This window comes from Schistocerca cancellata, chromosome 6, assembly GCF_023864275.1.
Source record: "Schistocerca cancellata isolate TAMUIC-IGC-003103 chromosome 6, iqSchCanc2.1, whole genome shotgun sequence".
NCBI classification, from domain to species: Eukaryota; Metazoa; Arthropoda; class Insecta; order Orthoptera; family Acrididae; genus Schistocerca; species Schistocerca cancellata.
In genome coordinates, this window is record NC_064631.1 from 465,580,742 (window position 1) to 465,596,679 (window position 15,938).

Below are 15,938 nucleotides of genomic sequence, written 5' to 3' on the forward strand. Positions count from 1 at the left end.
GACGTACATCCTCAGAAATTTCTTCCTCAAATTAAGGCCGGTATTTGATATTAGTAGACTTCTCTTGGCCAGAAATGCCTTTTTTGCCCTAGCGAGTCTGCTTTTGATGTCCTCCTTGCTCCGTCCGTCATTGGTTATTTTACTGCCTAGGTAGCAGAATTCCTTAACTTCATTGACTTCGTGACCATCAATCCTGATGTTAAGTTTCTCGCTGTTCTCATTTCTACTACTTCTCATTACCTTCGTCTTTCTCCGATTTACTCTCAAACCATACTGTGTACTCATTAGACTGTTAATTCCGTTCAGCAGATCATTTAATTCTTCTTCATTTTCACTCATGATAGCAATGTCAACAGCGAATCCTATCATTGATATCCTTTCACCTTGTATTTTAATTCCACTCCTGAACCTTTCTTTTATTTCCATCATTGCTTCCTCGATGTACAGATGCACAGGCTCTGTCTCAGGCTGATACTGATCTTCGGCCTGACATGGCTGCTTGTCCTGTTCCAGAGGTAGCCCCTCAGTCTGCAAGATCCGGGCGGTCGCAGAGGGTGGGCTTACTAGTAGTTGGGAGCTCCAACGTCAGGCGCGTAATGGGGCCCCTTAGGGATATGGCAGCAAGAGAGGGGAAGAAAACCAATGTGCACTCCGTGTGCATAACGGGGGGAGTCATTCCAGATGTGGAAATGGTCCTTCCGGATGCCATGAAGGGTACAGGGTGCACCCATCTGCAGGTGGTCGCTCATGTCGGCACCAATGATGTGTGTCGCTATGGATCGGAGGAAATCCTCTCTGGCTTCCGGCGGCTGTCTGATTTGGTGAAGACTGCCAGTCTCGCTAGCGGGATGAAAGCAGAGCTCACCATCTGCAGCATCGTCGACAGGACTGACTGCAGACCTTTGGTACAGAGCCGAGTGGAGGGTCTGAATCAGAGGCGAGACGGTTCTGCGACCGTGTGGGCTGCAGATTCCTCGACTTGCGCCATAGGGTGGTGGGGTTTCGGGTTCCGCTGGATAGGTCAGGAGTCCACTACACACAACAAGCGGCTACACGGGTAGCAGGGGTTGTGTGGCGTGGGCTGGGCGGTTTTTTAGGTTAGATGTCCTTGGGCAAGTACAGAAAGGGCAACAGCCTCAACGGGTGCGGGGCAAAGTCAGGACATGCGGGGACCATGCAGCAATCGGTATTGTAATTGTAAACTGTCGAAGCTGCGTTGGTAAAGTACCGGAACTTCAAGCGCTGATAGGAAGCACCGAAGCTGAAATCGTTATAGGTACAGAAAGCTGGCTGAACCAAAGATAAATTCTGCCGAAATTTTTACAAAGGTACAGACGGTGTTTAGAAAGGACAGATTGCATGCAACCGGTGGTGGAGTGTTCGTCGCTGTTAGTAGTAGTTTATCCTGTAGTGAAGTAGAAGTGGATAGTTCCTGTGAATTATTATGGGTGGAGGTTACACTCAACAACGGAGCTAGGTTAATAATCGGCTCCTTTTACCGACCTCCCGACTCAGCAGCATTAGTAGCAGAACAACTGAGAGAAAATTTGGAATACATTTCACATAAATTTTCTCAGCATGTTATAGTCTTAGGTGGAGATTTCAACTTACCAGATATAGACTGGGACACTCAGATGTTTAGGACGGGTGGTAGGGAAAGAGCATCGAGTGACATTATACTGAGTGCACTATCAGAAAATTACCTCGAGCAATTAAACAGAGAACCGACTCGTGGAGATAACATCTTGGACCAACTGATAACAAACAGACCCGAACTTTTCGACTCTGTAAGCGCAGAACAGGGAATCAGTGATCATAAGGCCGTTGCAGCATCTCTGAATATGGAAGTAAATAGGAATATAAAAAAAAGGGAGGAAGGTTTATCTGTTTAGCAAGAGTAATAGAAGGCAGATTTCAGACTACCTAACAGATCAAAACGAAAATTTCCGTTCCGACACTGACAATGTTGAGTGTTTATGGAAAAAGTTCAAGGCAATCGTAAAATGCGTTTTAGACAGGTACGTGCCGAGTAAAGCTGTGAGGGACGGGAAAAACCCACCGTGGTGCAACAACAAAGTTAGGAAACTACTGCGAAAGCAAAGAGAGCTTCACTCAAAGCTTAATCGCAGCCAAAACCTCTCAGACAAACAGAAGCTAAACGATGTCAAAGTTAGCGTAAGGAGGGCTATGCGTGAAGCGTTCAGTGAATTCGAAAGGAAAATTCTATGTACCGACTTGACAGAAATTCCTAGGAAGTTGTGGTCTTACGTTAAATCAGTAAGTGGATCGAAACAGCATATCCAGACACTCCGGTATGATGAAGGCATTGAAACAGAAGATGACACGCGTCAAGCTGAAATACTAAACACCTTTTTCCAAAGCTGTTTCACAGAGGAAGACCGCACTGCAGTTCCTTCTCTAAATCCTCACACAAACGAAAAAATGGCTGACATCGAAATAAGTGTCCAAGGAATACAAAAGCAACTGGAATCACTCAACAGAGGAAAGTCCACTGGACCTGACGTGATACCAATTCGATACCACACAGAGTACGGGAAAGAACTTGCCCCCCTTCTAACAGCCGTGTACCGCAAGTCTCTAGAGGAACGGAAGGTTCCAAATGATTGGAAAAGGGCACAGGTAGTCCCAGTCTTCAAGAAGGGTCGTCGATCAGATGCGCAAAACTATAGACTTATATCTCTGACGTCGATCTGTTGTAGAATTTTAGAACATGTTTTTTGCTCGAGTATCATGTCGTTTTTGGAAACCCAGAATCTACTATGTAGGAATCAACATGGATTCCGGAAACAGCGATCGTGTGAGACCCAACTCGCTTTATTTGTTCATGAGACCCAGAAAATATTAGATACAGGCTCCCAGGTAGATGCTATTTTCCTTGACTTCCGGAAGGCGTTCGATACAGTTCCGCACTGTCGCCTGATAAACAAAGTAAGAGCCTACGGAATATCAGACCAGCTGTGTGGCTGGATTGAAGAGTTTTTAGCAAACAGAACACAGCATGTTGTTATCAATGGAGAGACGTCTACAGACGTTAAAGTAACCTCTGGCGTGCCACAGGGGAGTGTTATGGGACCATTGCTTTTCACAATATATATAAATGACCTAGTAGATAGTGTCGGAAGTTCCATGCGGCTTTTCGCGGATGATGCTGTAATATACAGACAAGGTGCAGCATTAGAAAATTGTAGCGAAATGCAGGAAGATCTGCAGCGGATAGGCACTTGGTGCAGGGAGTGGCAACTGACCCTCAACATAAACAAATGTAATGTATTGCGAATACATAGAAAGAAGGATCCTTTATTGTATGATTATATGATAGCAGAACAAACACTGGTAGCAGTTACTTCTGTAAAATATCTGGGAGTATGCGTGCGGAACGATTTGAAGTGGAATGATCATATAAAATTAATTGTTGGTAAGGCAGGTACGAGGTTGAGATTCATTGGGAGAGTCCTTAGAAAATGTAGTCCATCAACAAAGGAGGTGGCTTACAAAACACTCGTTCGACCTATACTTGAGTATTGCTATTCAGTGTGGGATCCGTACCAGATCGGGTTGACGGAGGAGATAGAGAAGATTCAAAGAAGAGCGGCGCGTTTCGTCACAGGGTTTTTGGTAACCGTGATGGCGTTACGGAGATGTTTAACAAACTCAAGTGGCAGACTCTGCAAGAGAGGCGCTCTGCATCGCGGTGTAGCTTGCTCGCCAGGTTTCGAGAGGGTGCGTTTCTGGATGAGGTATCGAATATATTGCTTCCCCCTACTTATACCTCTCGAGGAGATCAAGAATGTAAATTTAGAGAGATTAGAGCGCGCACGGAGGCTTTCAGACAGTCGTTCTTCCCGCGAACCGTACGCGACTGGAACAGGAAAGGGAGGTAATGACAGTGGCACGTAAAGTGCCCTCCACTACACACCGTTGGGTGGCTTGCGGAGTATAAATGTAAATGTAGATGTAGATGTAGAAGAGTAGGGGGCGAAAGGCTAGAGCCTTGTCTTACACCCTTCTTAATACGAGCACTTCGTTCTTGATCGTCCACTCTTATTATTCCCTCTTGGTTGTTGTACATATTGTATATGACCCGTCTCTCCCTATAGCTTACCCCTACTTTTTTCAGAATCTCTAAGAGCTTGCACCATTTTATATTGTCGAACGCTTTTTCCAGGTCGACAAATCCTATGAAAATGTCTTGATTTTTCTTTAGCCTTGCTTCCATTATTAGCCGTAACGTCAGAATTGCTTCTTTCGTCCCTTTACTTTTCCTAAAGCCAAACTGATCGTCACCTAGCGCATTCTCAATTTTCTTTTCCATTCTTCTGTATATTATTCTTGTAAGCAGCTTCGATGCATGAGCTGTTAAGCTGATTGTGCGATAATTCTCGCACTTGTCAGCTCTTGCCGTCTTCGGAATTGTGTGGATGATGCTTTTCCGAAAGTCAGATGGTATATCGCCAGACTCATATATTCTACACACCGACGTGAATAGTCGTTTTGTTGCCACTTCCCCCAATGATTTTAGAAATTCTGATGGAATGTTATCTATCCCTTCTGCCTTATTTGACCGTAAGTCCTCCAAAGCTCTTTTAAATTCCGCTTCTAATACTGGATCCCCTATCTCTTCTAAATCGACTCCTGTTTCTTCTTCTATCACATCAGACAAATCTTCACCCTCATAGAGGCTTTCAATGTATTCTTTCCACCTATCTGCTCTCTCCTCTGCAGTTAACAGTGGAATTCCCGTCGCACTCTTAATGTTACCACCGTTGCTTTTAATGTCACCAAAGGTTGTTTTGACTTTCCTGTATGCTGAGTCTGTCCTTCCGACAATCATATCTTTTTCGATGTCTTCACATTTTTCCTGCAGCCATTTCGTCTTAGCTTCCCTGCACTTCCTATGTATTTCATTCCTCAGCGACTTGTATTTCTGTATTCCTGATTTTCCCGGAACATGTTTGTACTTCCTCCTTTCATCAATCAACTGAAGTATTTCTTCTGTTACCCATGGTTTCTTCGCAGCTACCTTCTTTGTACCTATGTTTTCCTTCCCAACTTCTGTGATGGCCCTTTTTAGAGATGTCCATTCCTCTTCAACTGTACTGCCTACTGCGCTATTCCTTATTGCTGTATCTATAGCGTTAGAGAACTTTAAACGTATCTCGTCATTCCTTAGTACTTCCGTATCCCACTTCTTTGCGTATTGATTCTTCCTGACTAATGTCTTGAACTTCAGCCTACTCTTCATCACTACTATATTGTGATCTGAGTCTATATCTGCTCCTGGGTACGCCTTACAATCCAGTATCTGATTTCGGAATCTCTGTCTGACCATGATGTAATCTAATTGAAATCTTCCTGTATCTCCCGGCCTTTTCCAAGTATACCTCCTCCTCTTGTGATTCTTGAACAGGGTATTCGCTATTACTAGCTGAAACTTGTTACAGAACTCAATTAGTCTTTCTCCTCTTTCATTCCTTGTCCCAAGCCTATATTCTCCTGTAACCTTTTCTTCTACTCCTTCCCCTACAACTGCATTCCAGTCGCCCATGACTATTAGATTTTCGACCCCCTTTACATAATTCATTACCCTTTCAATATCCTCATACACTTTCTCTATCTGTTCATCTTCAGCTTGCGACGTCGGCATGTATACCTGAACTATCGTTGTTGGTGTTGGTCTGCTGTCGATTCTGATTAGAACAACCCGGTCACTGAACTGTTCACAGTAACACACCTTCTGCCCTATATTCCTATTCATAACGAATCCTACACCTGTTATACCATTTTCTGCTGCTGTTGATATTACCCGATACTCATTTGACCAGAAATCCTTGTCTTCCTTCCACTTCACCTCACTGACCCCTACTATATCTAGATTGAGCCTTTGCATTTCCCTTTTCATATTTTCTAGTTTCCTTACCACGTTCAAGCTTCTGACATTCCACGCCCCGACTCGTAGAACGTTATCCTTTCGTTGATTATTCAATCTTTTTCTTATGGTAACGTTCCCTTGGCAGTCCCCTCCCGGAGATCCGAATGGGGGACTATTCCGGAATCTTTTGCCAATGGAGAGATCATCATGACAGTTCTTCAATTACAGGAAAATCACAAATCGGAGGGTGGTACTCGGTACGAGGTACCGCCAGAGATGCCGGAAGTTTTAACTGAAGGGTTTGAAATGTTGTTTGATGATGTTGGTATCTTTGAGGGTACTGGTTTTGGTATAGCCGTACTGCCTCTCGACTGTTTCCACCTCCTTGGCCGTACAAAAACACCATCTCGGCTTGTTCTGTTGCTTACAGTAAGCTGCGTCGATCACACAGCTTGAACACACATGGAACACACAGCACAGAATCAGAGGAACTTTCATTCGTCAGCGCCATCTATCCTGGCAACGATGCATTTCCGAATACATTTTAATCGTTTTCGATATGATTTCCTACTGGGCCGCCCACATAAAACTGATCTCGAAAATGTTTTGTACGCCTTAAAGTAGGCAAATAAACAAGCATCATTTCCACCAGGGTCGAATGAAGTAAATTGGTTTGCCTATCTTACGGTGCATGAAACATTTTCCAGACAAGTTTTATTTCACTCAACCTGTATAATGAAATCACGGGAAACGAAGTATTCGTAGTTGAAGTGTTTCGCATTTCATGCTAATTGCCATGCAACTTTTGAGATATTGAAGTATGCCGTTTACAGGCAACGGCGCATCGAGTATTTATCAGGAAAGGGTCGTTTTTGGTACCATTCGGTATAATTAAATGTCAGTTAACGACTTTAGAACATTGTCACATAAAAGACATAGATCAGAAAATCATCTGTTGAGTGTAATGCACAGTATAGGGATGCACATGCAACATCGGCAGTTTCTGTCTTCCATGTTTTGTAAAATACCCTGGACATTTTTATTAACTTCATAGTAATGTGTTCTGGCAACTGGGATGACATGTAAATAAGAGCGCTTTACTTTGAAGAATGAGTTTGTTAAATTTATTGGCCGTGACAGGTAACATGGAGAAATCAATTGCAATATAGCTGTCTACGTCACTGTCCTCTCTCTCGCGATACAGTACAGTGTATACTAGAGACAGTGTGAGCTACAGACACAACATAGCTAACGTGTGAACAAGGAAGAAATGTGCGTTTTAATAGATGCACTGAAAGACGAGCAGATGAAGGAAACATTCCTTTCGTCCGACCTTGGAGCTTTCGTGGCGTCCCTTGGTTACTCACGATCGTGGTCATAATTCACGTATTCTTGGTGATGTGAAGAGCGCGAGATGAATTACACTGCATACTGTTTAGCGGGTTTTATTGCAGATGTTTACTTGCCCACCTGGATTAATACTCTGAATTGCTACACTATTAAATCCGTCTGATTAAAGACTGCCAACTTCGCTTTGACGCTATGCAAATAGGCTCAGTTCTGTGACAGGGCTGAGTACCAGCGCATCACTACAACATGTTCTTCATCTTCACGTGTACAAACACAGGCGTCGGTCACTCCCAGTTGACGTAGATGTTTTTCCGACCGACCGTGATCAACTTGGTATAGTTGTCCTAAACCCTCTTGGCAGTTTTTGCTTAATTTATAGGGGATAGGCAAAATAATGTGAACAATGGTAATAATGGGATGGTTGTGTTTCATGGTAAACAACGCAGGTAAGTCATTTGTCGCGCCAGACTGTGCGTGTTCAGGACGGACTAGGCAACAGCGCATGTTGTTTGCGAGTAGTGCACATTTAGTATTGGCATTCAGACGCCGAGGTCGACGTACAATGAAAGACCTAACGGAGTTCCAAAGAGGGCATATTGTGGTGGCCCGATTAGCTGGAGCTTCAGTAACCCAGACAGCCATCTTAGTGAATGTTTCAAGAGCAACTGTTTCAGCAGTCAAGACAGCATACACAAAACATGGAAAGACATCATCGTGTAAACGTAATAGTGGGCGCAAATCAAAACTATATGACAGAGATCGTCGTACGCTAACAGGATTTGTGTCAAAAGAACACGAAACTACGGCGGGTGAAGTGCCCACAGAGCTCAATAGCCATCTTCGAGACTACACACCTATCGATACTGTCCACCGAGAACTCCATAAAACGAATGTGCATGAACGAGCTGCTATACCAAAACCAACGCCAAGAAACGCAAAACTTGGTATCTAGGAGCATAAATACTGGACGGCTGATCAGTGGAAACACGTCAAGTGGTCCGAAGAGTCAACGTTTTCGCCATTTCCAACATCGAGCCGAGTTTACGTCTGGAGAACGCCAGAAGAAGCCTACAATCCTTATTGTTTGATTCCAACCGTTAAGCATCTTGGTGGAAGTGTGATGGTGTCGGCAACTGTATTAAGGTATTCTGCTGGTCCCATCATTATTCTCAAAGGCAGTGTTACAGACAGCGATTATACGATCACATTTTAGGTGATCAGGAGCACCCCATGATTCAAATGTTGTTCCCCAACAATGATACCATATTTCAGGATGATAATGCATCCAATCACACAGCCAGGACGGTACAATCGTGGTATGAGGAGCATGCGACTGAACTGCAGCATCTTCCCTGGCTAGCACAGTTCTCGGACTCGAACATTATCGAACACTTGTGGGTGGTATTGGAACAGCTTTTCGCATCCCTTGTCACTACAGGAGTTGGAAGAGATTCTGATCGAAGAGTGCCATAACATTCGACAGGAAATGTCACAGAAAGGTCACAGTTCGTAGTAATAGACGGAAAGTCATCGAGTAAAACAGAAGTAATATCCGGCGTTTCCCAAGGAAGTGTTATAGGCCATCTATTGTTCCTGATCTATATTAACGACATAGGAGACAATCTGAGTAGCCGTCTTAGATTGTTTGCAGATGATGCTGTCATTTACCGTCTTTTAAAGTCATCAGATGATCAAAACGACTTGCGACTTGCAAAATGATTTAGATAAGATATCTGTATGGTGCGAAAAGTGGCAATTGACCCTGAATAAAGAAAAGTGTGAAGTTATTTACATGAATACTAAGAGAAATCAGCTAAATTTCGATTACGCGATAAGTCATACAAATCTGAGGGCTGAAAATTCAGATAAATACTTAGGGATTACAGTTACAAATAATCTAAATTGGAACGATCACATAGATAATATTATGGGTAGAGCAAACCAAAGACTGGGATTCATTGGCAGAACACTTCGAAGGTGCAACAGGTCTACCAAAGAGACTGCTTACACTACGCTTGTCCGCTCTATTCTGGAGTATTGCTGTGCGGTGTGGGATCCGCATCAGGTGGGACTGACGGATGACATCGAAAAAGTACAAAGAAGGGCAGCTCGTTTTGTATTATCGCGAAATAGGGGAGATAGTGTCACAGACAGGATACGTGAATTGGAGTGGCAATCATTAAAACAAAGGCGTTTTTCATTGCGACGGGATCTTCTCATGAAATTTCAATCGGCAGTTTTCTCCTCCGATTGCGAAAACACCCACCTACATAGGGAGAAATGATCATCACGATAAAATAAGAGAACTCAGAGCTCCCACAGAAAAATTTAAGCTCTCGTTTTTCCCGCGTGCCGTTCGAGAGTGGGACGGTAGAGAGGCAGCTTGAAAGTGATTCATTGAACCCTCTGCCAGGCACTTTATTGTGAATAGCAGAGTAAGCACGTAAATGTAGATACAATCATTATATGCCAGTATTCCGAGAAGTATAGCAGCTGTATTATGGGCTAATGGGGGTTCAAACCCTTATTAATAAATCATCCCCAGGTAAGTACAGGTGTTCACAGTATTTTGCCTATCCACTGTGTAATGATCTGTCGGGACGATAGGTTGTCGTTCTCTACAACGTTACCTTCTCTTGTCATTTCCCTTCGCCTGCATTCTTCGCCTATCTCATTCTCGTCATTTTTAGGTGGTTGAGGCAAATGAGTGCGTGGCACCTGTGGGTGGCTCGGTATGCCTGAGGTTGAAGCGGCCGCATGGTAATGCGCAGATCGGGGTCGGCGCCAGTGCGCGGTGGTCGTGCTGCGGCTCACGATCTGGGGCCAGAGCACCTGCAGCGGCGGCGCCCGCAGCCTCCGGCGGCCGTTAATATCGTTGCCCTCCCGAAAAGGGCAGCTGCGCTGCTGCCAGATGTCGAAAACGCGACCGCCCCGTCTTCTGGGCTTGCACAAGCGCCCTCTCTCGCAACCAGATAAGCTGCGGGCGTGCACTCGATCGAAACACTTGCCTCGCAACACTCGTACCGCTGTGTATCGATGATCTCTCAAGGGATGACTACAACATAAGGACTTAACCTGTAGTGAGGGTGCTCCTCACGTGAGCCACGATCTTTTGCAGACACTCGCTATTTTATCCACATCTAATTCCACACCTTATGGTGTGAGGCGGACGGTACATTTTGGAAAACTGTTCTCATTTTTTTTTTATCGTCAAGAGCTGACGATTGTTATAACTGTTCTAAATTTCCAATATCCAGATTTACGTCGACAAAATTATCCGTACATTTGGTATCCAACCTTCCATGCCTCACTGGTGTATATATTGCGTTCTAAGATGATGTAATTGAAAGGAAAATGTCGATGTACTAACGTTTGATGCCGAATTTCTCCAGTTTTACTGACATTGGCGTTAAATGAAATGAATGTGCAAGGAAATAATAACTGTCGGTATTACGTAAGTCTTACCGACAGCAGTGGCCGAGCGATTCTAGGCGCTTTAGTCTGGAACTGCACGACCGCTACGGACGCAGATTCGAATCCTGCCTCGGGCATGGATGTGCGTGATGTTCTTAGGTTAGTTAGGTTTAAGTAGTTCTAAGTTCTAGGGGACTGATGACCTCGGCAGTTAAGTCCCATGGTGCTCAGAGCTATTTGAACCATTTTTGAACAAGATTAGTAAATTTATGGAACCAATCACATCTTTTACATAATGGCATTTCGGTTGATGTCGCCATTTTAGATGAAGCCATATGTGACAGAGTTTCATTATTATGCCAATACATACTTTGTGGTTGGACAGCAATTTGACTGTCAAGCAGTATATTTCTCCCTCTTACGTATATCTCGCGAAGAGACCATGAGGATAAAATCAGACAGATTAGAACCCACACAGAGGCATACCGACAATCTTTCCTTCCACGAACAATACGAGACTGGAATAGAAAGGAGAACCGGTAGGGGTACCACACACCGTCAGGTGGCTTGCGGAGTATGGATGTAGATGTAGATGTAGATGTAGAAATATTCTATGCAGTCTATGCCGTTGAATGTTTTTTTACAAGTAAAACAGATCGCTCCTTCAGTACAATGAAAATGAGAAAATCCAGTCAGATTCAGTACGTTAAGGGAAATGAAAATCTAATAGTCATGGGGGATTGCAATGCGGCAGAAGGAAGGTGTAGAATAACGGCATTTGAGAGAATATGTGTTCGACAATAGGGATGAGAAAGGAGACAGACTAGCTGAATACTGAAATAAATTTCAGCTAGTAATAGCAAATCCTCTGTTCAAGAATCACAAGAGGAAGAGTTATACTTAGAAAAGACCAGGAGATACAGGAACATCCCGGTTAGTTTACATTATGGTCAAACAGAGATTTCGAAATCAGATATTGGACTGTAGGGCAACCCAGGAGCCGATATAGACTCAGATTACAATTAAGTAATGATGAATAGTAGCCTGAAGTTTAAGAGAATCATTCGGTAGAATCAGTGTGGAAAGAAGTAGGATACTGATGTTCTGAGGAACAATGATATGCGTTTAAGTTCGCTAAGGACGTGGATGCTGCGATAAGAAATACAAAAGTTGAAGAGGCGTGGGCTTCTCCAAAAAGGGCGATCACCAATGTTTTACAGACAAACGTTGGTACGAGGGAGATGACTATGAAGAATCCTTGGGAAACAGAAGACATAGTTAATTGATCGACGAAAGAAGAAAGGGCAAAAATCTCAGAAAAAGCAGGAATGTAGCAGAATAAATCACTTGGGAATGAAATACACAGCAAGTGCAGGAAAAGTGTGAAGAAATTAAAAAAGAAATTATTGTAGGAAGGACTGATTCAGCATACAGAAAATTAAAAGCAAGAGCTGTAACATTAAGAGTGCAATTGGACTTCCACCGCTAATAAATAGAAAGGGAAGATTGAAGGTCTTTATAATGGAGAGGACCTGTCTAATGACATGACAGAACAGGAAATAGGAGTCGACAGAGAAGAGACATACTCCACAAACCTTATATCACAGTGAACCTAGCCTCCTCTTCTCCATAAAGTCCAAACTTGCCATAAATGCCTGCACACTTGCGACCAACAGAAATATTTGTTCTCTTCCATTCGATTAACCAATTAAGTAAAATTCCGCCTCTGTACGCGTTTCAGTTGTAATACAACTTACTGGGGCCGTCACTCCATCGCTCTGCAGCCCCATTAACATTTAATAGTAAGTCTCTAGTCCTTTTCATGCATTTCTGTCATGCCCTTATTCAGTCTACAATCTCGTTCCCAATGCTCTACTCTTCCACATTTACTACATTGTAGCTGACAGCACTCTCGCCTTATGTCACATGACTGCCAACAGTGGTAATACTCAACATCATAGGAAAAAATTCGCTATATCCCAGACTCTGGCCTTTGCGTCTATTTCCTATAATGCTGTTGCCATTCGTATGGCTCCAGCTAAGTCTTTTGGAAAACTGTGCCAGTACTTTCCTCAATAGTCGGGTGGGAACCCCTGAAAAACGCATGCAGAGCTCCCTCTTCGGCCTCTTTGCTCAAATTCATGGCGCGTACAGAAAGAAAGTTGGCTACCTGCTCAAGGAGGCCCAGCGTGAGGCGGCTTAATCCAGTGCGGAAAATATCCACTTGTTATCTAACGAGGCATCACACAATGGCAGCCGGTTGGCGACGCACTGCGCTGACAGAATCGAGGACCATGCTCTGAAACCCTACTCAAACTACTTTACAGAAACGATTTGGTAAGAAAAAAAAATACGTTACTTACAGCTTTATGTGTCAGCTTCATGGTGAAATGCCCATCATCAACCTAGTGGTCATACATACCGTGATGTTCTCATTTAAGGAAGATACTGCGTGAAATTCGAAAAGTTTGCGGTGAAAATAGAAGACGGTATTATTTTGCGTTTGATGCGTATTGCACCAAATTTCCTGCGAATTAAATGTGCTTATGAAATTGACTTTGAAGCAGATCTGTATCTGCCTCGAATCCCAAGAAAATGAGTTTTATGTATCGCGTTGTCTATTGATCGCAGGCGCGAGAGAATGAAATATTTCTAACCAAGCTCGTATCTCCTAAACCGTTCGATGTATCGAAACAATATTTTGGCAAATGAGAGTATTTGCCGTATGGGTAACATACGAAACTGTCTCACCTGCTTCTATATAGCCGACGCTATATATTTTATTTTTATTTTTACTTTTTTTTTTCAATCCAGGCTGTGATTTTTAAAAAGTCATCGAAGCGAGTGTAAGGAGCATCTGCTGTATGAAAATAAACTGACATTTATCCCCTTATTTTACTGCAAATCCGAGACAGTGAGGTTTTCCGTAAGGTGTTGACCTCTCTATTCTTGTAGGCAGCACACCGCGGCGCTCGGGCGTCACAGCACCAAGTTACGACACCTGAAGAAGGGCGTATAAGAACCTGAAACTATTCGCATGGTAAAAGAACTTTACAACTGAAGCTGTATTTTCAACCTCTGGTATAGTGCTCTTCTGCGGATGTTCCTCCAACAGGATTGTTACTGCTACGTGTCACTTGAGCAACTAGTCACGGCACCGTCTCTTCCAGCTCGTAACCTGAACAGCGCAGCACTTCACTTCGCTGTCCATATGCAAGTACAGTACAGCCAACCTCGGCCACTGGCACAGCTCACTGTGCTGACTGCTGACGATGTGCCAAGGCACTGACCAAGAACCGGGCGCTGGCTTCCGGGAGGTTTTGTTTGATCCCATCGCCGCAATTGACTGCCCACAGCTGTCTGCACCCGTCCACAGCTCGGCGGCGGTGGAGCTCGTGTGGATCACATGATCCGCTCCGTCCGTCCTCTATCGGCACGACTACAACATGTGAGTTGAAAAGAATCTCTTGGACCAGGGAAAATCTACAGTGCCGTTTGTTAGGGCACAGCTGATCTGGTACAGATGAAGTTGAGATTGATTCTACCGAGTAGCCTAATTCAACAGGTGAGATGACGTGATGTGTTTGGCAAATGTATACTTCTATTTGGGTGGTATAGTCTAGCAGTGGTTCAAGAACAATGAAGAGAACCCCGATAGCTAGGACCGACTCCTGTATATGGTCAGTATGGCAGTTGGTCGAAGAAAGAAGGATGTGCATTAATATTGAGGGAAATTTAGGGATATAAAGATGCAGGTCAATCGGAAATGAATTAAACTGCAAATTCAGGGAAGCTAAAGCAAAATTGATGCATGAAAAATGTGAAGAAGACGAAAAAGAAATGATTGTCCAAAGGACTGACTCAGCGTATAGAAAAGTCAAAACAACCTTCGGCGAAATTACAAACAAGGAGGGTAACATTAAGTGTGCAATGGGAATTCCTCTTAAATCTAGAGCAGAGTGCGGGTGGTTGGAAAGAGGCCTCTATGAGGAGGTAGACTTGTCTGATGGCGTGCTAAAACAAAAAAACGGGAGTTGACGGGGAAAAGATGTGAGATCTAGTATTAGAACCAGAATTTAAACGAATTTTGGAACAGTTGAGAGTAAATAAGATAGAATCGACGGTAACTGGTTATCAATGGGTCAACGCTTATCTGGAGAGTGATTTGTAAACAGGAACTGGAGGAAGTTAGCCAATGTGAAAGTCTGCAGTCTGCAGCCTGCTGTAAGTTTTGTGTGCCACAAAATTTTTCTGGGTCGCCACTCAATTTAATTCAGATTGCGAAAAGTTAATATAACAATTAATTTAATCACTGAAATGGCAAATATAACTAACGTGTTAATAGTAACCAAAAGATCCAAGTGAATATGTTGAATGAGCATATGGGAACAATTTAAGTACAACCGTTAAATCAACTAATTCAAAGCAAGCAGAAGCTTAAGTCTCAACAAAAAGAATAAGATAATCAGACATAGTGTGCAAATATAAGGCTTGCATTTTCAGCTTCAGAAACGCAGGGTGGGATGTATTAAAAATAACCGGGTTTGTCTGGGAAACAGTGATCACAATTTAACCACTGAAAGGGGACAAACAGGAAGTACAAAACTAAATTACAAATAATTGAGTGTGACAGCATGGAATAGAACTGAAATAGTATAAAACGAATCTAACAGAGAAGTTTCCATAAACATCATCACCTTGGAATCTCTAAAATCACTGTGGAAAATGGTAAGAGAATGACTATTGACGTTGGTATGCAAAATGTATGAGGTTGATGATCTACCATCAAATAACCGTCATTGGCACAACTCGAAGATGAAAGATCCGACAAATGTGAGAATTATGGCATAATCAGCTTAACATGTCGTGAATCCAAGTTCCTGATAAGAATTATACACGGATGAATGGAAAAGAAGATTTAGGATATAATAGATGATCACTTTGGCCTTAGAAAAGGTAAAGGCATCAGGCAGTCCTGACGTGGAAGCTGATCATTGGAGCAAGACTAAAAACTAAGACATGTTCATACGACCTGTCGACTTCCAAGAAGCCTTCGACAATGTGAAATGATGCAAGTTAACCGATATTATAAGAAAAAAGTGGTAATTTATAGGATAGAGCGGGCAGTATACAATATGTAAGAGATCCGAGGTGAAACAGTAAGAGTGGAAGACCAAGAACGAAGTTCTCGTATTATGAAGGATGTAAGACAAGTATGTAGTCTTTCGTCCTTTGTGTTCAATCTATGCATCGCAGAAGCAGTGGGGAAAATAAAAGGAAGGGT